This window comes from Ochotona princeps, chromosome 14 (genome assembly GCF_030435755.1).
Source record: "Ochotona princeps isolate mOchPri1 chromosome 14, mOchPri1.hap1, whole genome shotgun sequence".
Lineage (NCBI taxonomy): Eukaryota > Metazoa > Chordata > Mammalia > Lagomorpha > Ochotonidae > Ochotona > Ochotona princeps.
The window spans coordinates 30,541,563-30,569,423 of record NC_080845.1 but is presented as its reverse complement, the minus strand read 5'-3'; the positions used below and the strand labels follow the sequence as shown (position 1 = coordinate 30,569,423).

At 50.9% G+C, this 27,861-nt stretch overlaps 1 protein-coding gene across 2 annotated transcripts in view; it reads right to left on the bottom strand.

The window, feature by feature from the left end:
- PAX5 (paired box 5) overlaps positions 1-27,861 on the bottom strand; it is a 158,373-nt gene that overhangs the window by 33,913 nt on the left and 96,599 nt on the right. The gene's annotated exons all lie outside the window — the stretch shown is intronic.

Sequence of the window (27,861 nt, the reverse complement as noted above, 5' to 3'; positions counted from 1 at the left end):
GGGCTCCTCCTCACGGCCCCTGCTGTCATGGGCAGATGGGCTGAGGTGGCACACGGGGAACAGGTGGCAGGACAGGGACTAATGCAGCCACGCTGTGCCTGCTCCTCCCGGTCTGCTGTCACGGAGATCCAGAGGCCCATGGGCTTCCGCAGAGATGCCTGAGGAAGGTAAGTGAATGCAGGTGGGGTCAGACTGCTCAGGACGAGATCACAACGCGGGGCGTGGCATGGTAGTACAGCAGGTTAAGCCACTGCTTGTGACCCTGACATCGCATGTGGGAGCAATGCTGGTTCGAATACTGGCTGCTCTGTTTAGTTCCCTGCTAGTACACCCGGGAAGGCAAGAGACAACAGCCCGAGTGGTTGGGCCCCTCCCTGTCATCATATGGAACACCCTCCCCCTGCCACCGCAGTAGCATTCCAGGCTCCTTATTTTTGGCCATTTAAGAAATGAACCAGCAGATGGAGGGTGTATTTGTTTCTTTCTTTCCCTCTGTCAACTGTGCCTTGTCATTCTTTCAAATAAGTACATAAAAAAAAAATCGATGGTGTTGGCAGGGCTGGCATAGTATCTCAACAGGCTAATCTTCTACCTTGCATGCACCAGGATCCCATGTGGGCACCGGTTCACATCCCAGCTGCTCCATTTCCCATCCAGCTTCCTGCTTATGGCCTGGGAAAGCAGCAGAGGACGGCCCAAAGCCATGGGACTGTGTACCCATGTGGGAGACCTGGAAGAGGCTCCTGACTCTAGGTTCCTGGCTTCAACTCTGGTCATTGTGGCCATTTGGGGAGTGAACCAGTGAACAAAAGATCTCTCTCTCTCTCTCTCTCTCTCTCTCTCTCTCTCTCCCTCTTTACTTCTCTCCCTGTAACTCCACCTGTCAAGTAAATAAATCTATGAGGTTTGAGCCATGACCACACCCACTTGATCAGAGAGGAAGCTGAGGGATGAAATTGTCCCTTACCTTGCTTAAGGTTGCCCAACTAGTAAAAAACAGAGCTGAGATGAGAACACAGAGCAGGTGGCAGTGCCCACAGGGGAATCAGCTCATCAACACCAACTTGCCATTCTAGGGCTCCCCAGGGACAGGTGGGCGACAGCTGGCACACAACAAACGTTTGACAACTCTCTAGGGAAGTGAGACAGGAGGACTGGCCAGGGTGCTTTAGCTGATCCCCATCCCAGCTTTGCTACTGAAAAACTGAGCCAACCACACCTCCCACTTGCCTCAGCATTCCCCAGCTCTGAAAACAAACTCTCTTAGCTGGCTGGTCTCCCAGGGTGCCTGCAGCATACACATAAAGGATCACCTAGCTGTGCCTGGGTTCTCCTGCTTAAAGGTTCCATTGCACCTGCAGCTCTGAACACTCCTGCATCAATCCTCCAGCTGCTGCCCACAGGATGAATGACCCTCCTCTGGAAGTTCTCTGAGCTTACAGCCTTGGGGGTGAGGGTTCCTGTGTCAACTCCAGCCGTGTCCAGAATGTGGTCATCACGCTGAGGGTTGGCCCAGCAGGATGGCAGCCGTGCTCTGCAAGTGACTGCTTCTGAGGTGCCCATGACAGATGGGCTCCTTGGCATGGTCTGGGGTTCCATTTTTATCCAACAAATGTCCCTGCAGCTAGAGACTTGGGACTGTGCCTGCATTTACTTCCCACAGACTTGTCACGGAAGCACAGGGCTTGAGTGAACACTTACTATAGGCAAGGTAGGGAGAGTCTGACAGGTTCCTGGGGGGGTAGTTCAAGCTCCTGAATCACTCTTGTGCCCAGGCACCAGCAGAAGCCCATTGATGGGCATGAAGATAATCCTCTTGGCTTATGGAATTCCCAACAGACATTTCCTAGGACCCGTGTGTGAAAGTCCCAGTGGCTGTGGCAGCTCAACACAGAAAGGAAGGCAGCGAGCACAGAAACCGAAGTCTGTCTGGCTCAGATCCTTGTATTCCTGCTCACTTGCTGTGTAACACACAGAGTTATTCTGGGCCTCAGTTTCCTTGCCTGTAAAATGGGAATCACAATGACCAGCACCCATAAAATGCAATCTACAAGCCAAGTATAAGAGAGTTATTTATTCATCACAAAAACCCTATTAGAGAGCTGTTATTTTCCCTGTTTCACTGAAGGGGAAACTGAGGCATGAAGAACGTAAGTGACTTGTCCACAGCACACGGCTAGTAGGTAAAAACCTGGGGCCAGTGCAATGGCTCCATTGGCTAATCCTCCGCCTGCAAGCACCAACGTCCCATATGGGTGCCAGTGCATGTCCTGGTTATGCCATTTCCCATTCGGCTCCATGCTTATGTCCTGGAAGAGCAGCAGAGGAAGGCCCAAACCTTGGGAATACGAACACACACAGGAGACCTGGAAGAGGCTCCTGGCTTCAGATCAGCTCATCTCTGGCTATTGTGGCCATTTAAGGAGTGTCTCCCCTCTCCATAAATCTGCCTTTCCAATAAAAAATAAATACATCTTTAAGAAGAAAAAATAAGTAGGTAAAACCTACAAAGAATCAAATCCAGCTGGTCTGTCTTGCCAGTCTGTACATTACTCCTCTCCTCATCCTGATTCCACGCCACTCTTGCCCCCAACCACAGGAAGAACAGCACAACAGCAGACAACACAGCTCAGTTGTAGGGTTGCTGGGAAGAATGTGGGGAACCAGCGTGGGAAGCACAGGAACCAGGGTGGAAGATGGAATTACAGACCCAACATTGCACCCTACTCTTATCGTTAACATTTTGAAAAATAAATAGTAAACCAAGGAGCAGGTGTTGGGCACAGCAGTTAAGACACTGCTCAGGACTCCTACATACCATATCCTCCGAGCCCCTGGTTCAAGTCCTGGCACTGCTCTCAATTCCAGCTCCCAGCTCCTGCACACCCTGGGAGACACCAGTGTCGGCTCAAATGACTGGATTCCTGCCACTCACGGGACACACCTGGCTCCAGCCTGGCCCTGCTCTGCCTTTCAAATAAATGCTTAAAAACTAAAAATACTAATTTGGTGCCCAATCATGTAGGAAGGACATAACAATAAACTGTTCCTGGTTTTAATGAAAATAAATGCAGCTCTTCAGAGAGGGCTCAAAGGAACCCTTTGCCATTCCTCCCACCCAGAGCAGGTGAAGTTTGGGTTCAGTCACATACCCTGTGCTGGCTGACAGCCATGAACTGCTGCCAGTGAGCAGAAGCATGAAGCTCACGTATGCCACTGGGCATGCCCTCTGAAAATCCAAAATGGGTAGCCTGAGCTCCCAGCAGGAGGGGAGATGCCCACAGCCAAGCCCTGCCCCAGCCCCATCCCTGCCCTGCCCCAGCCGCACACACAGGAAGACAGCATAGCTCTGTTCCCCACCCACAGTTTCTGGGCAGTTTGCTAAGCAGCAGTACTGTGGCAATCAGGGACCGATGCAAGACTGAACAAATGTCCCCTGCTCTCGCTTTCCTCGTTATCCTGGACTCTGCAAGGCTGCCCAGGACTCGTCTCAATCTAAGGTCACCAGTCTGAGCAGAGGTTGGACACCTCCTGTGGAGAAACCCACAGAGCCAACTCAAGGGTTCTGTCCGCATGCAGGATGAGGGCCTTTTCATCATCTCAATCCTTTTCTATCATATCCCAGAGCTTGGGATGCCGAGCAGCTGGTCAACCTGGGGCAGCTGAGAAGACATGACGGCTCCTTTTCAGTGCTAAGACACAGGGCAAGTAAACAAGAACTGATGCTCCTCCACAGGACATGGACGCACATGTCCACCAGCTGTTTATCAATTAGACATTCATTATATGTCTCATTTGTAATGGCACTGAATGCTTCCTTATGGAATAAATAACTACATAACAGACCTTGATTTGAGATCTTTAACAGAATTCTTTCTAGAATAGAATGGAAGCACTTCTTGCTCCACTGAGAGATGGACTTGTCTTTCCACAAAGACTCACTGAGACATGGCCTTGCTCGTGATTAGCAAGGAATCTATGCGGCACTTGGAACTTGAGGCAAAGACTAGGGTCAGCAGGGTGGCACAGCAAGTGTGTCTGATATGCTGGCATCCCATGAGTGCTGCTTCTCACCCCAGCTGCTCCACTGCTGATCCAGCTTCCTGCTAAAGTGCTTGGAAAATCAGCAGAAGATGGCCCAAGTGCTTGCCTACTCCTGGAGGGGGTTTCAGGCTCCTGATTTCAGCCTGGCCCAGTCCTAGCTTTTACAGCCAGTTGAAAAGTGAACCAACTTTTCCTTTTTTTGTCTCTGTATCTCCCTATTTATGTAACTCTGCCTTTAAAATATGTAAAACCAATCTTCCACTCCTCCAAGGCCTCAAAGACATGAGATACAATTAGTTTAAAATAACTCACTTGTTTTAATCCCAAGAGGATGGGGAAAATAACTGATCCTTATTCCAGTTGTAAAAATGGGGTAAGAGATGAGGATTTTATGATTTTTATTTTATTTGTTTGAAAGGCAAAGGGGCAGAGAGGGAGATATGGAGGAATAAAAGATGGGAAGGAAGCAGAGTGAGATCTTTCATCTGCTGGTTCATTCCCCAAATGGCTTCAATGGCTTACAGTGGACTAGGCCAAAGCTAGGAGCCCAAAACCCCATCTGGCTCTTGCAAGTAGCGCTAAGGATCCAGGCACCTGGACCATCCCCTGCTGCTCTCCCAGGTACGGTAGCAGGAAGCTGGATTGAAAGCAAAACAGTGGGAACTGGAACCAGTGCTCTGTTTTAGGATCACCGTAACCAGGTTGACACCAGGAGCCAAAAAGTCCACTTGGGTACTTCCTACATGGACTGTGGGGTTCCAGCTCCTGCAGCCACCACCTGCTATCTACAAGGATACTCATCAGTATGACTAGAAACTAGAATAACAAGGACTCAAACCAAGAACTCTCATACGGGATGCCAGCAAACCATAAAGTGACTACACCAAACAGCAAACACCTGTCCACAGGGATGTGACGAAAGTCAGAGTGACAATATGAGGACCTCAGCTCAAATCTTGTGGCATCCTTGGTGGAGGAGTGATTATAAAAGGCATGCATCTAGAATATATAAAGGCAGTTCAATAATGAAAAAAACAGTAACTCAGTCAGGAAAAGTGCGAGCGCATCTGAATAGGCATTTGTTTACAAAGAGTAAGTGAAATGGCCAACAAGCACACAAAAGATTTTCAACATCATCAGTAATTACAGAAACAGAAATTAAAACCTCAGTAAGACACCACTCCACATCCACGAGGATGGTTATCCTCCAAAAGACAGACTGCTGTCATCACTAGTCCCCTTAGACACTGCTAGTGGGAGTGTGAACAGTACAGCCACTCTGAAAACTCTGGCAGTCACTCAAAAGATCCAAAGACAGAATTACCAAACTCCTCCGCAGGTGTTCTAGAGAAGAACAATAGTCCCACCTGTTCAGGAATGGTCCCAGTAGCATTATTTCCAACAGCCAAAAGGGGAAAGGACTCAAATATCCATCCACTGGTGAACAGACAGAGAAGATGTGGCATATTTGTACAATCAAATCTGCCAGTAAAAAGGACCGAGGTAGCAATCCACATGACAGCATGGGTAACTTAAGATCATCATGCTCAATGAAAGACTCCAATCGCAAACACAGGAGGCTAGTGATACAAAAGCCCAGAGGAGTCAGATCTACAGTGACAAAAGAGGCTCATGGTCACCAGGACATCAGGCAGGGAATGGAGGGATGGGGAGTGGGGAGGGCAGAAGTGTGGCCACTCTTTGGGTATAGACAGAACCTCTCACAAAAGGAGGAACTGAGATGAAATATTCTAAAATGGATGGTGGTTGGGAGAAGGCTGTGCAACTCTGTGGTCATACCCAGAGCCATGGATGTGCATGTCTGAGATGGGTCAGTTGCCTGACACAGGAGTTTTATCTCAAAATGCCAATTTCCCTTCCCACTACTGATCTGCTCCTCCACTGTTATTTTTTTAACCACCATCTATTATTACCATTATTTCTTAAAAAAGAAACAGCAACTTGACACCAAAAATATAGGCAGGACATAATATTAAACAGACCATTTTTAAACCAAATGAATCTAATTTTATGGTGTTAAAGATATCAGTGGAAGAAAAAAATTAAACTTGGTTCCTTAACAAAATAAAAACTCTCATTTATTCAGCTCAAATCACATGACAGATGGCAAGCTGGGGGACATAACTTGCAACAAAACACGACAGAGAAGGAGCTACCGTGCTCACGTAACAAGAACTTGAAAAGCAGACTGGTATTGTGGCATTGTGGATAAAGCTTTTGCCTGCAATGTTAGCATCCCATATCAGTACCAGCTTAAGTAACAGCTGCTCCATTTCCGATCCAGCTTTCTGTTAACGGCCTGAAAAAAGCAGTGGAGGATGGATGGCCCAAGTATTTGAAACACCTGAATCCACATGGAAGATCTGGAGAAAATTCCTGGCTCCTGGTTCCAGCTTGACCCAGCTTTGGCCATTACAGCAATGTGGGTTAGTTATGCAACAAATGAAGGTGTTCTCTTTGCTTTTCAAATCAATAAATAAAATTATTTTAAAACTTTAAAAATGGGACCAGCACAGTGACACAGCACGCTAATTTTTTACTTATGGCACCAGTATCCCATATAGGTGCCAGTTCAAATCCCAGGTGTCCTACTTTCCATCTAGCTCCCTGATAATAGCCTAGAAAAACAGTGGAGGATGGTCCAAGGCCTTGGGCACCTGTATCCATATAGGCATGTGGAAGACGTGGGCTCCTGGCTCAACACTGGTTATTGTGGCCATCTGAGAAGTGAATGACCTGATGGGGGAAAATACATGAATATAAAACACATACACACACATGCCATTAAACAAACTCAACAGATGCTCAATTCATTACAAAATATTAGAAATACAAATCACGAGCATAATGATGCAATCATATGCTGGAGGGGAATTTGTCAATATCTGATAAAATCACAGATTCATTTATACTTTGAACAAAGCAATACTGCTTCTTGGGACACACACACCCTTCAACAACACAAAACCATAAGTACATAGGTTACTTACTGTAGCACTGCCTGTTCCTAAAAAATATTGGAAAGTATCTAAAAACACAGGGAACTGACTAAATGGACTGTGGTACATGGACATACTGGAGTATTATGAAGCTGTAAAAAGGAGGCATTGGGCCCAGCGCAGTAACCTAATGGTTAAGGTCCTCACCTTGAACGCACCGGGATCCCATATGGATGCCAGTTCCAATCCCGCCAGCCCTGCTTCCCATCCACCTCCCTGCTTGTGGCCAGGGAAAGCAGTCGAGAATAGTCCAAAGCCTTGGGACCCTGCACCCACACGGGAGACCTGAAGAGGCTCCTGGCTCCTGGCTTCGGCTCAGCTCAGCTCTGACCCTTGCAGCCACTTGGGGAGTGAATCAATGGATGGAAGATCTTCGTCTCTGTCTCTCTTCCTCTCTGTATATCTGACTCTCCAATTAAAAAAAAAAAAAGGAGACATTGGTAGGTCTCAGCGTGGGACAGGTATAGCTTGGGAGCTGAACGCTGGCCTCCTAGGACACCCACAAAAGGTTGTCACTCGCAGATACTCCTAGGTCAGAGGCCTTGGGGAAGTTCAGGTGCAGGATTCAAATGACTCACAGAAAAACTGGAGAGGACCAAAGCAGACCACCAGCTCTGAAAGTCTGAAATACTCAGAGTGTACACAAAGAACGGGAAGCTGTAGACACTGGGAATGCACCTGAGAGAGGAAGTGGGCCAGACGAAGGGCCAGCCACAGCGGACACTTGGGAAGGAGGGACTTCAGCCAGATGTGAGAGCGACAAGTTCCAGGGCAGGAGGGTAGGCAGGGAGCCACCTGCATCTGCTCCGTTGTCCACACAGCCTCCCAGCTGCATCCAGAGCCAAACCTCGCCCCGCAAGCAAGCAGAGAAAGCTATGATTTGGAGTCCCACAAGCTTGGGTTCAAATCTCGGCTTTACCGCTGACAAGTTGTGTGACCTCCAGCAAGCAGCACACTTGTCTAAGCCTCAGGCACCCTCTCAGACTTGGAGAGAGGTGTTTACAAGGAGTGTATTAACAGTCTCTGAAACAATATTCAAACCTATCTGGGAGCTCTTGGTCACCCCTCTCATAGAGGAGGGAGTCCAGTGCCCTCCCCTTGACCCTGGGCCATGTTGACTAAGAGTTCCCTCTGAGGTTCCTGGGAGCCATGCCCTAGGCCAGACACTTTCTATACCTTAACTTTTCCCCAGTGGGCATGGTCGTGACCCCATTTCTCAGATGAGGCGGTCGCTCACCTGCCCCTGGCTGCACAGCTGAAATCTCGGTAGCAGGCGCTGGTCAGTGCTCTAAACACTGTCACTGTGCCTGATGCAGACTGACTCCCTGAATCCCCTAAGCCCTGGGAAGGGAACTGCATCACTATCCCCATGTCACAGCTGTGGAAACTCCAACAGAGAGATGAGGCACCTGCCCGAGTGCCCACAGCTAGTCAGGGGTGGTGCCAGGCACTTCCGGCACCGGAGTCTATCCCGCCTTCCCCAGCCTCCTGAGCACCTGTCTCCTGCCTCCGGCCCCCAAGGACGCCAGGGGTCAGGAGCTGCTCTCAAGCCTCCACCCTCCTGTTCCATCCTGGCCTGGCATATAATAGATGCTCAGGAATCACCAAGGGCACAGGCTCACTGCATGGCAGGATTGATGGCTCCTTCTCAGTGGCACCTCACGTCATACACCCTACACAACAATGAGGCCTGAGCCATCCATTGGTGCTTAGATGCAACTGTGTCTTTGTCGTCCAGCCTACCTCTCGGTAGGGGCTTGCTACAAACATTAATGGTGGGGGTGGAGATGTGAATCCAATTAACTTCAAATTTAGCTCATAATGAACTTATCTCATTTTGCTACCAGCTCGGGTCTTGTTGCATGGCAGTAATTAACCACTGGGGGTTGTCACTCCCAGACACCTGACACGGAGCGCTCAGCGCCCCTAGCTCCAATTCCTTGCAGAATTCATTACCCTGACAGTGTGAAAACCCTTCACTTTCAATACCCCACCCAGGCTCCCCCTCTACCTACCTGCCTCTGTACCTCAAGCCAGCCAGCAGCCACTGTAGCAACTGTCAATCACAGTGGTTGAGACGGGTAGGAGGAGCCAGCCATGAGAGTCTCAGAGGAGGAAGTCCCACCCACACCAGCGAGTTTACACACACACCAGGCTCAAGCAAGAGCGGCAAAGCTAGCTGGGCAAAGGCAAGGTCATTTTTGCAAACCAGCTCTTCCTTAGTGCCCAGGAAGCCTGCACATGCCAAGCAGCCAGGGACTTGACATGCTGGGCAGTCTCCTTCTCTAGACCCTGACTGTGTGCCATGGCAACACGCAAGCAGTGGAAGAGATGGCCTCAGAGGGTTTTCTGCTCCAACAGCCCTTAAGTTTCACTGTATCGCCCTCCCCCATGTGGGTAGAATGGGAAGCCATGCAGGTTGTCGGCTAACAGACAGAGGCCACAGTGCCTGAGCATTACAGCCGGGCACTCTAGTTCCACTGCTGGAATTGTTGAATCACCCTAAACATCAGCCTGAGTTTCCTGTGTCCAGGAGAGCAACACACAAAAGGAGATGTGGCTGTGCTGCAAGCTGGGTACCTCACCTAAGTCTCCTGGAGGGCCAGCAGACACCTGCTTGAAGGAGCAGCCCCATCTCTGCTTCCACCGCCTTTTGAAAGGAAGCTAGAGTTCTTATTTCATTTCATGATGTGACAACGAATCCTGCTTTTAAAATACATAGACTGAGGTCCTAAGGAATCCTGGACAAAGGTCATGGTCGGCCCCCAGACTGCCAGTTTCTCATCCCCACCCATTTGAAAACCTCCTGGGTCCCTATTACCACCCCACCTTTACCACGGCTTCCCCAGAGGCCCAGCCTCATTAAGGACGAGGGTTCTACTGGGGTGTCAGAGTGACAGCCAAGGGAGACTTTCTGCAAAGTAGAACAGCCTAGAGTACGGGGACAAAGCAGAGAAAAAATGGTTTCTGGGAAACTGAGGCACAAGCCCTGCCAGCTCCCTGGGGCCACCCCAAAGCCCCATGCCATCTTCCTCATTTTCGACAGGTGCAGCCCTAGTCTCTGGCCATGCCAGGCTGGGGTGTGGCCCCCCTCCTGCCTCCTCAGTGCCCAAGTCCTCTCTGCCAGGCACTGGCCTGCATCACACCAGGTTCTTCTGCGCTGTCCGATCCTGCTGGCCACCTCCTCCCAGGCTGTCCTGCTCGACCCTGCCCTGCCCCACCCTTCTCTGCCCTGCTGCACCTCACCCCACCCTCCATGCCCTGCCTTGCCCTGCCCGACCCTGCCCTACATCATCCCACCCCATGGTCCCTCCTACAGCCAGTGACCGTTCCAAAGCTGGTGCTCTGAGTCTACTGTCACCAGAATTTCCATGGGTGTTTACACTAATTTTGGAAAACTCTTCCAGTCGTACAAGAAACTCTCCTACATGTTAAAAGCTCCACTTAGAGCTCAGGTAAGGGAGTTACCAAAGTGGGCAATGTGGGCTCTCAGTGTCCTGGGCATTATAGGCATTGGAGGAGCCTATCTCCAGAGAAGACACCTGCTATTACCCGAGCAGAGCCCAGACAAGGTGGGTTGGCTGTTAATAAACAGATTCCTAGGTATGACAGAAGAGGTCACACTCGCAATGCCTTATAGGACATTAAACCCTTTTGTTTCTAATCAGCAATCTTATGCTAAGATTTAATGCTTTTATTTTAATTATTGACCTGAAAGGCACATTTACAGAGACATAGAAAAAAATCGTCTGGCCAGCTCTGAACCTCACCTAAGCCAGGAGCCAGGAGCCAGGAGCTCCATCCAGGTCTCCCTCATAGGTAAGGGGCCCGATGACTTGGGGCATCATCTGCTGCTCTCCCAGGAGCATTAGCAGCAAGGTGGATCCAGGCACATGAGCAAGGAGTTGGCTTGAAAGCAGTCTCTCACATGGGATGCTGGCATCACAGATGGCAGCTTAACTTGCAGTGCTGCAATGGCAGCCCTCATGTTTTTGAAAATTTCCAAAGTGTATTTCACATGTCCAAAACAACAACAGGAACTGAAGATGTCCAACCTTCTGGTAAGGGTGGAGCTGGATGCGGGTTGGGGCTCACTGGTACATCCCAGAACACAGCATGCATCTACACTTTGAAGAGCAATTCTGCTTCTAGAACTTCAGCTATGGAAATGCATGGGAGGAAGGGAAGGATGCAGGGAGGGAAGACTCCAAGTGTTACAGCTGGGATAACTTATCCTACTACCCCATGATTGACTCTTACAGTTTTGAGGGAAACTGAAGTAGACATTGAATGCAGAGATGTGGAAAGAGCTCCAAGGTACATTATTAAGTGAATAAAGCATACAGCAGACAGAGTACTGTGTACAGCACAATTCCATCTGTGCTAGCAAAAAATGAATAAAATCTATATGCTGACAGGTGCATACATGTTACTGAACAGGGTTAGCTTTAGGGGCAGGCAATGGGATGAAAGGGCTTTGATTAAGGAAAAGAGATTATTCATTTTATTCTTTACTGTATGGTTTGAATACTTAACCATATGAGTATATTACCTTTTATTTAAAATTAACCTTTTTGATTTAAAATGAATTTTTTTTCTGAAGAAACAGGCATAATCTGCACTCCAAGGGGCTCTCTCACAGTCAAAACAGGGTATGCAGGTAGTATAAGTTCCTCCCTGGCCCTCTGCTTGTGCCCAGAGCTGCTATGAAGGACTTCTGGCAGATAGTACCAAGGCTAAGTCCCACATTTGAAGTTTATGCTCCCACGAGGTCTCTCTCAGGAGCGTAGGCTGCTGCTCATCAGACTGGCCCATCCAGCAATCACAGCCTCTTTACATCTGGCTGGGAGAACTGCATGGTGGGCGTCATACGTGTCCCAGCAGCCCTGGTCGGCCACCATCCTGGCAGGCATCAATCTTGGAACACAATTCCAATAAGCTCCGTGGCTTGCCTTCCCAGCCCTTCAAAGAAGGAAGAGGAGAGAGGCTTGGGAGATGAAACAAACTGATAGGAGAAGAAATGACAAAGTGACAGGTGAGCAGTAAGGATGGAGACAGGAAAGCAAGATAATCAGACAGAAAGAAGCCCACGCTGCAACAGCCTGGGGTGCTTGACAAAGGGCAAACGCCTGCCCCCAGATGCTCAGAGGGGCTTCAAAAGCATCAGGAGGTCTAGTTCAGGCTCACATTGGGGGTACTGGGTACTGGGCACTGGCACCAGAGATGGGTGGGCATCAGTGCCTCCAGCATGAGCGTAAGCTTTGCATGTGCATAGAAATGGACATGGCACTCACCTGTTGGTAAACCTATGTGACCATCATCATGGAAGGAAAGGAAAAAGTCCAGCTGTCCATCTGGGTCCTGGGTGGTCCCCTGCAGAACCTTGGGTAATGCCCAGCCCCACAAAAGGCCTCTGGGAGAGGAGGCTGTCAGTGGAGACCCCACCACACCGAGGCTCCTGGTCAGTGCTCAGGCCACGCCTCCTCCAAGCTGGAGGGAGAACCTCAGAGATGATCTTTGCCTCTTAATATTTCTGATTCAGGGAGTCTCAGGGTTGTGTGGGCACCTGCAGACCACCTGACACCCTCCATCCCGTGGCCAACAGGAGTCCCACTGTGTATTCCAGGTCATGGCTGCTCAGGCAGAGTCCACTTCCCAGTCTAAACGCTGGCTGAGTTTGCCTTACTGCGAGACAACCTTGGTATTAAAAAGGCGACTGTTAAAAGGGAGGTGAGAATGGCCAAGGAACACAGACACAATCTCTCTGGGAAAGGGGCAGTGTGCCTGCCAGTCTCCAGACCCATGCCAGCTCCACACTTGCTGACTCTGTGAACTTGAGCAGGTAGCTCAGCCTGGGTCCCTGTTTTCATATTTATAAAAATGAAGATGATCCCAAATGCCTAGTAACATGGATGCATTGATGAAACAAAGGCAGATCAAGCCCCTGGTACCGGACCCAGCACAGGGAACATGCAGTCCTGCCACCACGGCTAACCATGACCTCTCAATGCTCTACCACCACCCTGGTCCCTTCCTGGGGCCACAGCCAAACCAGCCTGGGCACAGCAGGCTCTGTTCACGTCAAGTGGCTGCCAGGAGCCCTCAGCGGCCCCCTACCATCCACAAAGCCATGGGCATGGGTTCTGGAGCCTGCCTACTTGCACCGAAGCCCCAGCTCTGATTCTTACCAACCTTGCAACCCCAGCAAGTAACTTAGCCTCCCTCTCCTTGGCTGCCTGAGGAAGGCAGAAGGAAGCCACAATAGCTCCTGTCTGACCAGTAATGGTGAGGATTAGAGATGATTCCCCAAGCACAAGGTAGACCATGGCCAGGTCCACAGTCCTCCTTATAGTCCTCTTCCCCATTCGCTCTGGCTGTACCCTACATTGCATGCCCTGTGCCCTGCCAGACCCCACAAAGACTGAAATTAATCCGGTGACAAGTGCGGAAGGAAGCAGTACTTTGCACAAAGGTGGCTGCCTCGGGGATTGCTGGCTGCCCCCGCCAGCTGAAGGGCCCACTCACGATGTGTGTCAGACAGATTCACAGTAGGCAGGGAGTAGCAGTGGGCACCCCGGGTGACCTCTGTTGGCCAGCCTTTTCTGCAAATGCTCTACGCACAGGCAGTGTCTCATTCGGCCGTCAAATCAGGTGTATGAGGCTGCAACGACATCTGTGTGGCTGCTGCTGTGATGCATAGGCTGGGCCCGTCCTGGGAGCACAATGCCTGCATTTCAGTTTCTGGTCATTTGGGGTTTCATCTCTGAGTGTTATGCATTTGAGAGACAGAAATACAGTGGGAGCTGCCAAACTGCTGCTTCACTCCTCAGATGCCTCTGATGGCTGGGGCTGGGCAGGGCACCAAGAGCCTAGGCCATGAGTCAGCCAGGTCTCCCACGTAGGTGGCAGGAACTCTATCACTTAGACCATCACAATGCTGTTTCTTAGGGTTTGTGTTAGTGGGAACCTGGAGACAGGGGCTAGAGCTGAGACTTGAAGCCAAATGAATGATGTGGGATGTGGGCATCTCAACGACCAGGCAACTACCTGCTCCCTACTAGCTGTTTTGTAGCCATGGTAACATATGCACCTCAGTTTTCTCATGCATAAAATGGGGCTCCTTAGCTTGCTTAAGAAATTGAAAACAGCACAGGTAAAGCCCTCTGCAAGGGGCCTGCCCCATCTAAGTGCTTCCTAGTGATAGCTACACCCATTATTATGCTTGTCAGCTGAGCAAAGCTGAGTGGCTTGCCCAGACTGCACAATCAGGAACTGCGTTGGGCAGGGGTAGGTTAGAAGCCCCAATGGCTTGTGCTACTCCACCCCTTGTTCTCCTTGGCTAGAAAATGAAGCTTACCGCACCTTCTTTATGGGGTTATTTAAGGTCTGACTCCCACATCAGCCAGGAGGAGGAGCCGTGTGGAGGCTGGGGTAGGTGACAGCTGCAGGCCCCTCCCATCACAAAACTCTTGCTCCAGCCGGAGTCCCCACTGAAACGAGGCCCACCGGGCAGAAGGACTTGGAGAATTAAAACATACAATCAAACAGCTTCTTGACGGGAAACGCTTTGGAAATTTTCAGCTCCATTTACTTCTCAATCTAATTTTGTCCTCGGATGCACATTATGCGTGAGATGGGATCTCATGTGGTTTGTTCAGTGCTCCTCACACCAGCAGGAGGCAGCCAGCATCTCAATGGCCATGTGCATCTCTCCCTGCCACGTGACAGCATAATGAGGGCACCCAACGGGCTCTGGCACACCCTGGGCAAGAAGGTCCTTCATGTGGACATCCTGGTGCCCACTGGCCCAGCCCCTCCCAGTACCTGGGGAGACTGAGTGATGTCCCAAACTTCTATTGCCACCGGTTCCCCAGCTGTCCCCTGGACCACGCCACCCCCAGTTGGGCATTCAGGATTCTACCACCTTTGGATCAAGTGCAGACCCCTCGAGACCCTCGGCTTGACCATCCCCACTGGAGTCAACAAGCAGTAATGTCCAGCAATGGCACCTCCAACTGAAAGAAGCCCCAAATGCCCACCTATCCACAGCCCCTGCACGCAGCTCCAGATCCTGCATTGCCCACCAGCACAGGGACCCTGGCCTAGTCTCTTCTGTCCCGCCATGGTGTCCATGAGCAGAGCTGAGGCCAAATGTACCCTGGCTCAGTCATTCCTTCACATGCTCTAAGCCACTCCTCCAGGCAGAGCCTGGGCTGGGTGATGAGGATGCTGTGTGCACTGGGACAGGCGGGAGTCTCCTTGACCCCATCCCAGTGGAGAGAAGACACCAGGCATGGCTCAGCAGTTGCTCAAGGCAGTTGCTCCCACACTCCCACAGCACCCCCAGGGTTGGGACTGAGCCACAGTGTCCCTGCTTCTTTCTTCTCTCACTCTTTCTTCACCCTCCAGATATTCACTGCAGGTCACTCAGATTTTGAATCCCACCCACCCCCCAGTTCCTGGCTCAGCCATCCCTCTTCATTCCAGCTTTCTCCATATCCCATCACAGTTCCCATCCCAGAAGCCAGCACAGCCACCCTCTTCTCTTCCTGGCATGCTTTCCAGCCTATATGCAAATGCCCTGGAGTTTGCACTACATGCTGCTTTAAGTCTTGTGCCATGAAGTGGACTGTGGCGGGTACATGACTCAAAGAACAAAGGCCTCCTACCCCCAAGGCCAGGGCTGCTTCCCTGCCCTTTCTCTCTCCCATCTCTGCTTCCTTCTGCCAAATAACAGAGCCAGATCTTTGCACACTCTCTAATGCCTCAACCATTCTTGGGCTGCCTGACATTATTGAAAACCTTAGCCCTGTTTGGGGGAATTTCCACTTTAAGAGTTTATGTTTTTCATAGGCTGGTATCATGGTGCAGTGCAATATCAGCATCCCATCTGGGCACAAGTTTGAGTCCTAGCTACTTTAGTTGTGATCTGGCTCCCTGCTCATGTGCCTGGGACAGAAGTGGAAGATGGCCCAAGTGTACCATGCACCTACAAGGGAGACAAAAATGAAGCTCCTGGCTTCAGTCTGGCCCAGCCTGATCTGTGGTGGCCATTTGAGGAAGTGAACTAGTATATAAAGATGTCTCTCTCTCTCTCTCTCTCTCTCTCTCTCTCTGTAACTCTTTCAAATAAAATAATTAAATCTTTAAGTCTCTCACGTTAGAAGTCAGAAACATGCTGTACCAGCCTCCCTTGCAACTGCACCTCCTGCCCCGTGGACTCCACCTGCTGAGGTCCCAGTGCTGATCCCTGGGGTCCAGCAATGCTAGGGTAAGCTGCAAGGCCTGTGTCCCTGGAGCCATGACACGGCACCACCATGTCCTGCACGACAGTGAGGGTCTTCTTGGCTGGGACGCCTTACTGGAGACCCTGACTGTCCTCATATCCTTAGAAAGAAAGCCAGAGAGAATTCCACTGTTACAGCTAAGGCCTGAGGCCATGCCAGCCTCCACAATGGCGCGTCCTTGGGTCAGCTTTACTCTTCGTCAGCTGGCTCTTCTCAGATATCTCCATGTCCTCCTTGCCCACTCATCCTGGGCCCCAGAACCTCTTCCCTCCTGACCCCTGCTCCATTGGCCTTCACTGACTGACCCCTTCCACCCAATACCTCTACACTTGTGACTTCAACCCCATATCCTGGCCCCGACTGCTGCTTCCCCAATGCCTGCTGGACACTGTCCCCTTGTCGTCCCTGGGATCAAAGGGTCCAACCATGCTCCTCTGTTTCAGCTCATGATCCATGACCCAGTCCCCCAGACTCCAACCAGGGAGCCATCCTCCCCACTTCCCACAGCTGCCAGTTCTACCCCCAGCTGCTCTCCTCGGTCCGCATGGCTGGTCCAATGTCTCATCTTCTCTCCCCTGGAGCCCTGACTGCTGGTTCTTCAACCACCTTTAGCCCTAGCACCTGCTGGCTCCGCTGGGTCACCTCTGTGTCCTGACTCTCCCTGGTCTCCAGCTGCTCATCTCGGGCCTCAGCCTACAACACGTGCTCTCATCCTTCACCCAGACTGATAAACTCCTCATTTCAGTAAACTACAGTGCCACCTCTTGTCAGAAGCCCTCCCCGTACAACCTCAGGAAGGTGACCCCTGCCACCACTTCTCTCATTGCAGTTCCACCTTTAAAAAACATTTTCCTGAGGGGTCAGCATTGTGGCGCAGTGGGTTTGGCCTCACCTGTGACATCAGTACAGTCTGAGTCCCAGCTGCTCTACTTCCAATGCATGTCCCTGAAAATGTGTCTGGGAAAGCAGAAGAGGATGGCCCTGGTTCCCACCTGGGAGACCTAGATGAAGTTTCTGGTTCTGGGATTCAGCCTGGCCCAGCCCTGGCCTTTATGGCCATATGGAGGGTGAACCAGTGGATAAAAGATTCCTAACTCCATCGTTCAAATAAAAGAAATTTGCTGAGCACTTCTATTCGGCAGGCACCTTGCTAAGAAGCACACACGTGTGATCTGACGGATCCTCCAGCCACTCCATGAGGACAGTGCTGTTATCATCCCCAGGTTAGGAACCTGAGGCTCAGACATGCCTTGTGGCATTCCCAGGGACAGTGGCTAAGTGTCGGCAGTTCCAAGACCAGAGCCCGGAGGCTGCCTGCCTAAGCACCCTCAGTTCCTGATGGCAATGCTCTACCCTCTGCACCTGACTTGTGTGGCATCCCCCTGGCCAGCTCGCTTTCCCTGGCCAAGCCTCAGTTTCCCCTCCTGTCCAACGAGGATCAGGTGTCTCCCTGCTGCCCTCCTGAGGATGAATCTAGAAAATGGCAAGTGTGAGCTCACTCAGTAAACCACAGAGAGGGTGATGCATGCGCCTGAGTGTACAAGCGGGTGTGAACACACCTTCAGGATCTTGCCTGTAACCCACAACCTCAATCTGATTCCTTCTAGAGAGAGGATGTCCCTGGGAGTTCCAAAATCACTCCCTTAGCTGTTCCCATCCCCCCTCCCAAAACACAATTGTGACAGTCACGCAAAGGAAAGGCAGGAGAGGGAAAAAAAAATCTATAAAGGCCTGGAGGAGCGGTGGCTGGGGGAACTCTGCAGCTCTCGACCACCAGTTAGTGACGTGGGGATTTATAACTGTATTAAATGGTGTGACAGGCAGCCTTGATATATCAGTTCCCCCTTCTTCCCAAATCACAGACAATAAAAGCTTTGGCAGTGAAAGTCATTCATCATCATAAAGACCTGAGACATCCCAGTCATCAATTTCACTCACATCCTTAATACACTGGAGAGAGCGCAGGACTTGAGCACCTCAACAGGGGGCAGGGTGGGGAGGGGGAAACGCGGGAAAAGATGGAACAGGAATAATTACAAAGGTCAAAGAAGGGATTCATCAGGAGGGTGCCCTGGGCAGAGCCAGTCCCACTGCAGGGGAGCCCAAGCCAGGGAGCAGCTGGGTGGAGCGTGGGCTTCTCTGCTCCGCCCAGCCCTTGGACAGGTCCTTGGGTAAGCCTGGATACGGAAAACAGACACAGAACTGCAGGGCCTGGGCAGAGCGTGGCCCCTGGTCCTGGGTGTCTGGGGACTCTAGCTCCATCAACTGCATTAACACACAAAGATTTACAAGCAACATAGGGCACTGTCCACAGTATGTCTCCATGCCAGTGTGGCTGTAGGCACCACCATTTGTGTAACCGTGTGATTGTAGGAGAGGGAAACCCTAACACTGCCAGTCCAGTTGGCCAAGGGGCTCCACCCTGAGCTCCATGTGCCCTTGGCCACTCCAACCCCCTCTTCGGACCCCTCTCCTCCAAAGTCAGCTGCCAAACTACACAGGCATGGAAGGAGAGGAAGAAAAAGAGAGAAGGCCAATTTCACATCTCTGATGGATTAGACAAGGCCTCTGCACCCTATGCTCTGTGTAAGGGTGAGATGGCCTTAAAGAGCTGCTGCTTCCCCTGCCCTATCTCCCCTCACACACCTTGCCTGCCTGGGCCAAGGGTCCCCACCCACCCCTGACCACCTGATAACTGCCCATCTTTCCTCCCTGCAGTGCACACTGAGCCACAGATAAGGAAGTAGAAGCCCTGGGCAGGGGAGTGACCACAAGGCACTTTAATTAGCTGGCATCTTTTTTTTTTTATAAAGATTTATTATTATTGGAAAGCCAGATACACAGAGAGAAGGAGAGACAGAGAGAAAGATCTTCCATCTGATGTTTCACTCCCCAAGTGAGCCGCAACGGGCCAGTATGCGCCGATCCGATGCCGGGAACCAGGAACCTCTTCCAGGTCTCCCACGCGGGTGCAGGGTTCCAAAGCTTTGGGCCGTCCTCGACTGCTTTCCCAGGCCACAAGCAGGGAGCTGGATGGGAAGTGGAGCTGCCGGGACTAGAACCGGTGCCCATATGGGATCCCGGGGCGTTTAAGGCGAGGACTTTAGCCGCTAGGCCACGCCACCGGGCCCATTAGCTGGCATCTTTAAGAACCAGACTTTACCTGGATGCCCACCCTAGTGCCTCTCTCTACAGCCCATTCCCCCTTCTCCCAGACCAGGGAAGGAGAAGGAGGTTTAAAGAAAGTGCTGATAGTTCCCTTCTTCTTCTTTTTCCCTTAAAACAAAGCATCGGAGAAAGCTCAGGGAGCCAGCGCCGTGGCTCTGGTCTCCTATACAGGTGCCAGGTGGGAGTCCTGGTTGCTCCATCTCCAATTCAGATCCCTGACAATGCACCTAGGAAGGCAGTTGCAGATGATCCCTGCACCCATGTAGGAGACCCAGATGAAGTTCCTGGCTTTGACGTGGCCCAACCCTGGCCATTGCAGCCATTTGGGTAGTGAACCAGCAGATGGAAGAGCTCTGTTTTTCTCCCCTTTATCTCTAACTCTACCTTACAGATAACCAAATACACCTCCCTGAAAAGCACAGAAGAAAGCTCTGGATGAGTCAGGGAGCTTCTGGTAGCACTGGATTCCCCACATGGCTCGACAAACAGCCTGGGGAAAGTGGGGAGTACATTATAGAGGCTGAGAGCCCTGGGGTGCTGAGCTGTCTCCAGGTGGCCTGGCCTGAGCAAGAACATTCTAGAATGCACACAGCATATATTTCCCAATAAAGAGGGAACACAGGTACCTGCTAGGGTCTGCTCAGTCACTCAGCAAATCTTCCCTGGGGGCACTGCAGCGGGGGTCAGGTTGTCAAGCTCCATGGGAGTGGGAGCCCGACTTCTCCATGGTTGAGCTGACCCACCACCCATCAAGCTGGTACTCTATCGTCTGCATTTGAACCATAGCTCCACCACATGCCTGGTGTGTGATCCTGAGCAAGTTTCTGTGCCTCTGATCTTGGACCAGTGGAATGGGGACAATTTGCTACAAAGGTGCTGGAGGTTAACCTACGGAAAGCACTTAGAGCCAGGGTGGGACACAAGATTAGTTGCACTTTGGGTTTACGGGGTCCTCACTTGGGCCTGTCTCCCTGGCTGTTCAGAACTGAGCACAGCTCTGAGGGAAGAATCTACATCAGATCTCCCACCCCAGACACCGGTGCCCTGGAACGGCTACCCGTCTTCGTGGGAGGCAGGCAGGGAGCAGCGGACAATAGAAGGGCCTTGTGGATCTGGAAAGGGAAAGGACTCTCAGGACAGGCCCATCCTTGCTGGTGGCAGGTCCCCTAAGGATTCTTGCAGGAAACAGCCTGACCCAACGTCTCCAGGCCAGCCCAGGATGGGAGCAGAAACCCTGTCGCCTCTCAGATAATGAAAATAAAAGCTAATAGAGATAAATGAGGAAAAGGTTTTTTCTTTTTTCCTGAGCTGAGAATATTGGCCACAAAAAAAAGCAGCATACCAGCTAATGCATTTAGGAAGAAATAATTATGATAATATCTTGAATTTAAATGTGCCTTTTTGTTCATCAAAAATGTGTATGTGAGTGTGTAAATCATGTCAATAACCTTGACAGTGACCTAGAAGAGTAGTGTGGGGAAATGAGTAGCAACCAATTCTACCAGAGAGTTGATTTGTCCATCCATCTACCCATATACTCATCCACCAACCGTCCATCTGCCCGCTTCTCCAACCATCCATCCAGTACATGCTGCCTGAGTGCCTACCATGTTTCAGCACCCACATCAGGCTATGCGGAGGAGACACAGACAACTCAAAATCTCAGACTCCAAGGAAATGTCTGTGTAGACACACAAGGCACAATGGGCTATCAGGCATAACGGCAGGCCAATGCAGGCACAGAGCAGACATCACTTCTGACTACAGTGTAATCACGGAGGGCTTCCAGGAGGAGGTGACATCAGAGACTGCTCCCAGAACACAGGTGCTGAAATCACTAGGTCCAGTTCCTATGTTGCTGGGCAGATGTAACGAGCGACTCTTCACCTTCCTGCCAGGGAGGTCCAGTCAGGGTGGCAGGCTGTCCATGAACTCACAAGAAAGGGCACAGCCCCTGCCAGGGTTGTCTCACATAGTTTGTCTCACGGATGTATCATCACAGCCCCGACAGGAGAGGAAGAGCCGAGATCATAGTTCCTTCCTCCTGGACCAGTGTGAAAACTGAGGCTCAGATGGAGAAAAATATGCAGGGCATCCTCAAAGTGCCCAGGAGGGATGGCAGAGCCAACAGGAAGGCCGGTGCTGCTCCACCTGTTGCGGCAGGAACATGACAGGTGCACGCAAAGCAGCAGTAGGCTCTTTACCTCAGGACCAGCCCCGGCTCAGGGTGAAGGCAACATGCAGTCAGAGCCTGGACCAACGGTTCCACAGCAGCTCCAGAGATGAGGCAGACAGATGGCAGAGGCTCAGTCAAGGAGCTGAGACAGCAGAGTGCAAAAGTGTCATTCTGAAAGTACGAGGGCTGGCTCGTCATGGAGGGAACAGCCCTGGAACAGGCTCCAGAGTGGCATCATTTCGGCACATTTCGGCACAAGTCCAAGAGTGATGAGGGGCTTGCCCAAGGGCATGGCAAAGGGTCCAACCAGCACCTGCTGTGTTCTCACCCCCATGACCCTGGCTGCCTAGGAAGTACGCAGTTGTCATCACAGTGGGGCAGGTGGAAAAGACAGACAGCGAACCAGCCAGCATGTGTGGAGCTGGGTGGGGGTGGGGAGTGGACAGCAGGCACACAGCTCAAGAGATGGGGCACAAGGACCTCCTCATGTTGCACCTGGTCCCTCAGGGCAGCCACATCCTAGTCCCTGAGACTTAGGGATGTGCTACCGCATCCTGGCAAGGAGGCCTTTGAAGACAAATGAACTGGAGCATGCAATAGGTGCACCGCTAACGTTAGCTATCGCTGGGATGATCTCCGAAGGCAACCTACCTGCTCGGCTCCCAGAAGGCTCACCACTGTACTCAGCTAGAGCTGCTCCTTGGGGCTTTTTTCCACTGATGGGCTCGAAGCAACCCTACCTCTACCAACAATTGCCTCCCCAAAAGCCTGAGTACAAAGGCTGGCTCCAAGCCAACAGCCCTGGACCTCCCTGGATCACTGATCCAGGCCCCCCTACTCCCCAGCCTTTTATAGTCTTGTACATCATCCACTATGGGATTCTCCCTGTATCCCTAAAGTTAATAGGCGGAGTTTGCAGCATGGCTGGGCAGAGTCCACGGTGGCTCATTCTAATCAGGGGAGGGGATTAAGCTAGGTTGGGTGTCTACAGCATGGAAAACAAATTAAAATAATAATAATAAAGTAACAATATATACACACACCATGAAATTATATATAGGAAATAAATAAAAGAATTTATCAGACAAGGACACAAACTTTCTGTGCAGAGAAAGGCCTCTGAGACAAGCAGGGATACAGCCCTTCATCCATCACTATGCATTCTTCTCTACTGTTCTGCTTCATTTCACGACGAGCACCTATCGTTTTGAGATTAAGAATGAATGGCTGGAAAAACAAACACAATGGGGCTGGCTTTGTGGCACAGTAAGCTAGTCCTCTGCCTGAGGTGCCACCATCCCGTAAGGGTACTGGTTCGAGTCCCGGCTGTTTTTCTTCCCTTCCAGCTCCCTGCTTGTGGCCTGGGAAAGCAGCAGAGGATGGCCTAATGCCTTGGGACCCCACACCCATGTGGGAGACCTGGAGGAAGTTTCTGGCTCTGGACTACAGATAGGCTTGCCTCTGGTCATTGTGGCCATTTGGGCAGTGAAATAGCAGATGGAAGAACTTTATCTGTCTCTCCTCTCTGTAAACCTATCTTTCAAATAAAAAAATAAGTCTTTCAAACAAACAAAACAAAGTCGATCTTCAAAGCAAGAAAACCAAAGGATGTTTTTCTTGGAGCCCTTGGGGCATTGCCTGCTCCCCCAAACCTGCCTTACGTCCCAAGGTCAAACAGAAGCACTCACTCCCCTCGCCACACCCTGCAAAGGACATGGCATTTCCGGTAGCATCTGCCTCATTTTTTTTTTTTTTTTTTTGCTTTGTTTTCTTTGGCGGAGGAGGTGTTTGTTTTTGCCGTGCCTGCTTTCTGGGCACCACGCGCATGCTTCTCTCATCAGATTACGGAATACCAAAGTCCTCAGGCTTTAGGCCAGGCTACCCTGAAGGAGGACTGCATTCTGATGGAGAGATGAGTGAGTGAATGAGAGAGTTAAGGAATGATGAAAAGTGGGATTTCTGCCAGGACTTGCTCAGCGCTACCGCTCAGTGCCCCTGCAGACGGTGCCAAGGCAGTGGAAACAACCCAGCAGGTGAACAGGCTACTGAAGCAGCTGTTTTAGGAAGACAGATCCCAGCAGGGTGGGCAGGGCCTGCTCCGAGCCTAAGCAGAAAGGTCGGTCTCCCTGCTGCCCGCCAGTGTGAAAATCTATGAGTGCAGGACCAGGAGAACTGTCTGGCTCTGTTTATTTTTCTCCTGCAAAATGCAAGGTCAGAAACAACTAGAGTGCTTTCAGCTGACATTATTTCTTTCCATTGACACCACACTTTACACAAATATTAATCCACTCATTCAACAAATGGTTCTCAAGCACACTGTGCTAGTCTGAAAGCAAATCACATTTCCTCGCGCTTCGGTATGCATTTTAATTTCAGTGATGCTTGGATTAAATTTTGGGTTGGAAATGATCAGCATCTTCACACCTCTGAGTATCCCTCCAAACTATCGTCCTGAATCTGTTCAGCAATCTGGAAAACAAATATGCTCAACCCCCAACAGATCGACCCTGAACCGTTCTGATAATGCAGATGGCCTTGTCCCCAGAGGGAGAGCTCCATCCCAGAACACTGGGTTTTCACTCGGCAGCCCCCGCCAGTGCCTCTGTCAGGGCTGTGGGACCCCACGTCAGCCCACTGCAGCTGCAGAAGGCCCACGGAAGCGGCTTTGAGTGCAGTGTGCCCGCACTGGAGCACATCATTCTGAACCTGGCACACAGCCTGGGGTCCACCTGGCAGGAGGCTTGGTGCATGGCACTGATCTGGGAACAGTCATCCTAGGCAGGCAGCAACCTGAGCCAGGGACTGGAGGCAGGGCCAGGCAGGCCAGCTGGTGGTCTGGGAGCAGTCTTTCCTGGATGCACAGAACTTAGAAAGGACAGGAAAGATGGAGAGATGGGGTTAGAGCAGGTCGGGAAACTCAAAAGCCTACAGGTATCAGCAGGCAAGGTGCTGGCCAGCTGGAAACTGGGGCCAGCAGGACGTGGCTGAGGTATCTAAACGGATAATCACTTCCATTCCTCCACTCTCCCCAGTTGAGGCCTCAAGAGAAACCAGATATTTTCAACTTTCTGTTCAATCTCCTGGTTTGAGACAACAACAAAAAAGTTGACTTATTTATTTTTATCTTATTTGCAAGGCAGAGAGACAAAGAGAGAGATCTCCCATGCCTTGTTCACTCGTCAAACATTTGCAACAGCCAGGGTTGGGCCAGGCTGAGGCCAGAAGCCTAGAATTCCCTCTGGGTCTCTAACTTCGATGGCGATGGCGGGGAGCCAAGTGCTTGAGTTATCACCTGCTGCCTCCAGGCTGCACGGGAGCAGGAAGTTGAATCACAAGCAGAGAAGTCTGGGGATCCCAACAGACATGCAGGCATCCCCAACTGCTGTTCCAAGAGCCCACTCCACAACACCCAACTTTGAAGACACCTGTCAATTTAACTTTTGGATAGCTGATACATTGCTCGAATTAAATAAAGAACGGAAATAGGTATCTGGGGGAGGAGCTCATTGCCCCTCCCTCCTGCCTGAGAAAAGTTACTGTGCTGCTGAGGATCTTGGCAATGTTTTCAAGCTACAGCAGCACAGATACACAATCACATTGTCCCGCCCTTCTAAACACAAAATGCAGCAAGTCACTGTTTCTTGGAGCATCCCACGTCCATCATCCCTTCTGTCTATTGCCACACATTCTCCCAGCATGAGGGAGGGGCTGTTCTGGATCTACCAAGTGCTGTGAACACTAACAACAGCATCAAGGCCAGCACCTGGACATGGTGCTCCTTGTCCAACACACAAAGCAGCATGGTTGCCCCAGCTCTCCCTCGACCCCCAGAGCAATGCTGTACTCTAGGAGTTACTGGACTACAAAGGCGTTTCTGGCATTTTTGTTTTTCTTGCCAATTAGGACTTCCTTTGAAGGAAGGAGATGTTTAGTTGTGTTTGCTGAGTCTTAAAAAGGCTCATTTTAAAAGGGGCGGGGATGAGAAGAGCTACTCTCCATGGAAAGACGCCCTAACAGCCAGTTTCCTGGCACCAGGCCAGAAGGAAGCCAGGCAGAGTACAGCATGTCTAGGTGGGAAACCTCAACATCTGATTCAGCTGGAGAAAAGGCCCCCACCATGTAACCGAGCCCTGGCAAGCTTCTCTGGCCCCTAAGACCACACTAAGGATTGGGGTCCAGGGATTTGCAGGCTGGAGCTACACATTTACACAGGGTTCCAGTATTGTCCCCAAGTCCCCAACAGGTGTCCCAACAGGATCTCCAAGACAGGAATGCTTCGGTGGGTTTCCATGAGGTCAGGGGTCCCTCTGAGACTGCTCCAGGCCATGGAATTCCCCTATACGAAGTGTTGCTGGGCCAAGTTCTCTTTTACCCTGAGGAAGCACCAGAGTCATCATGCCTGTTGTGCCCAGTACTCTGCCATCCATCCAGGCAGTTGGCAACAGAGCTTGAAGGCTGGCCTGGATGACAGGCCCAAAAGCCACTAACCTGCCCAAGGTCACCTGGCTGGGTTACAAGTTTGGGCAGCCAGCTTCCTTGCTGACATCGAGAAAATGGGGGACACAGAATCCATAAGACTCATTTTAAAGCTTCTGATCAAAAATGAGAAGCTCATGCAAGAGTTCAAAGAATTTAAGGAAGCAATAAAGCAAATCAAGACCGATATATCAAAATTAAGAACACAGTAGAGCAAATTAAAAGTACAGTGGAGAGTCTCCAAAATAGAATGAAGCAAGCAGAAGAAAGAATCTCAGAATTGGAAGACATTTCCTGTCATCAGAAGGAAGCAAACAAAAAGCTGGAAGCAGAGCTGGATCAGGCCAAAAAAAGTATTCAAGAATTGAAAGACACTATCAAGAGGCCAAATATAAGAGTTATGGGAGTCCCAGAAGGTGCAGAAAGAGAAGCTGAGTTTGCAAATGTATTTAATGAAATAAAGGAAAATTTCCCTAATCTGGAGAAAGAAGTGAGAAACAAGATTCAGGAGGGGCACAGAACTCCCAACAGACTTGATCAAAAGTGATCTTCACCAAGACACAGGATTATCAAGCTCTCTTCAATTGAACATAAGGAAAAGATCCTTAAATGTGCACGTCAAGTACCTAAGTCATCTTCTGCTGGTTTCTCAGGGGCACTCACAGGGAGCTGGATCAGAAGTGGAGCAGCCTGGACTTTAACCAATGCTCACATGTGATGCTGATGTCATAGCAACCTGCCATTGGGCCCCAGCAGACCAGGTGGTTCTCGCCCTTTGATTGACCACCATGTTGTGTCTGCATCTTCACACGGGGCTCCAGCTGCTTCCTCCCAAGCTCAGAGCTGAACTGTCAGTCAATCTCAGAGCTGAGCCCTCCCTGCCTGGCCACTGGATCTTAGGCTGACTCTGGCCACTGACCCTGGGCTAACACTTGCCACAAGATCCTTTTGCCCGCTGGACTAGAGGCCACCCCAAGGCTCTGGTGCTTGTGTAACCACCAGCTCACCATTGGGTATGGCACACCATTTGTGTGACATTCCAGGTGTCTCCAGCCTGCCAGGGTGGACAAGCTCCTGGAGCTGGCAGTGGTCTATCCATACAGTGCCCACATGTGACTCCAGAGTGGCTGGAGCCAGTGTGTATGTTGATAGTCTTGCCTGTCCTAGCCTCTCAGTCCAGTCCCACTGCAGTGGCAAGCCCAGTGATGACCAGCCACCAAGAAGGCACTCAGAGAAGGACAGCAATACCTCCCATTACTGGGCATCTCCTATGTGCTAGCACCTTATAATTCCCACCCCAGTGCCAGATGGAGGTGCAGTCACTTGACACATTGGACAGATTAAGCAGCCACAGTCCTCAATTCACCCAGGACTGACCCAAGGTGGCACAGCCAGCAAATGGGAGGTTCAAAGCCAATGGTGGGCCTCCAGGGCCTGCCCATTCCACTGGGACACTGACAGCCAAAGGACCCCACCTCAGCTTCCAAAACAGCCCTGCCCAGCTTTGTAGATCCCAAGCATCTTCCTGCTGAGGCTCCGACCTACCCTTCCTAGCTTGCCACTGCCTGGACCTCAGAACAGCCAGGTGTGTCTTCAAGGAATCCTGTAGCTCCAGCAGGTTGGCAACACCCAGGACTGCCATGATCCTGGGAGATAAACCCCAGAGCACCCAGCAACCAGCCCATTCTGC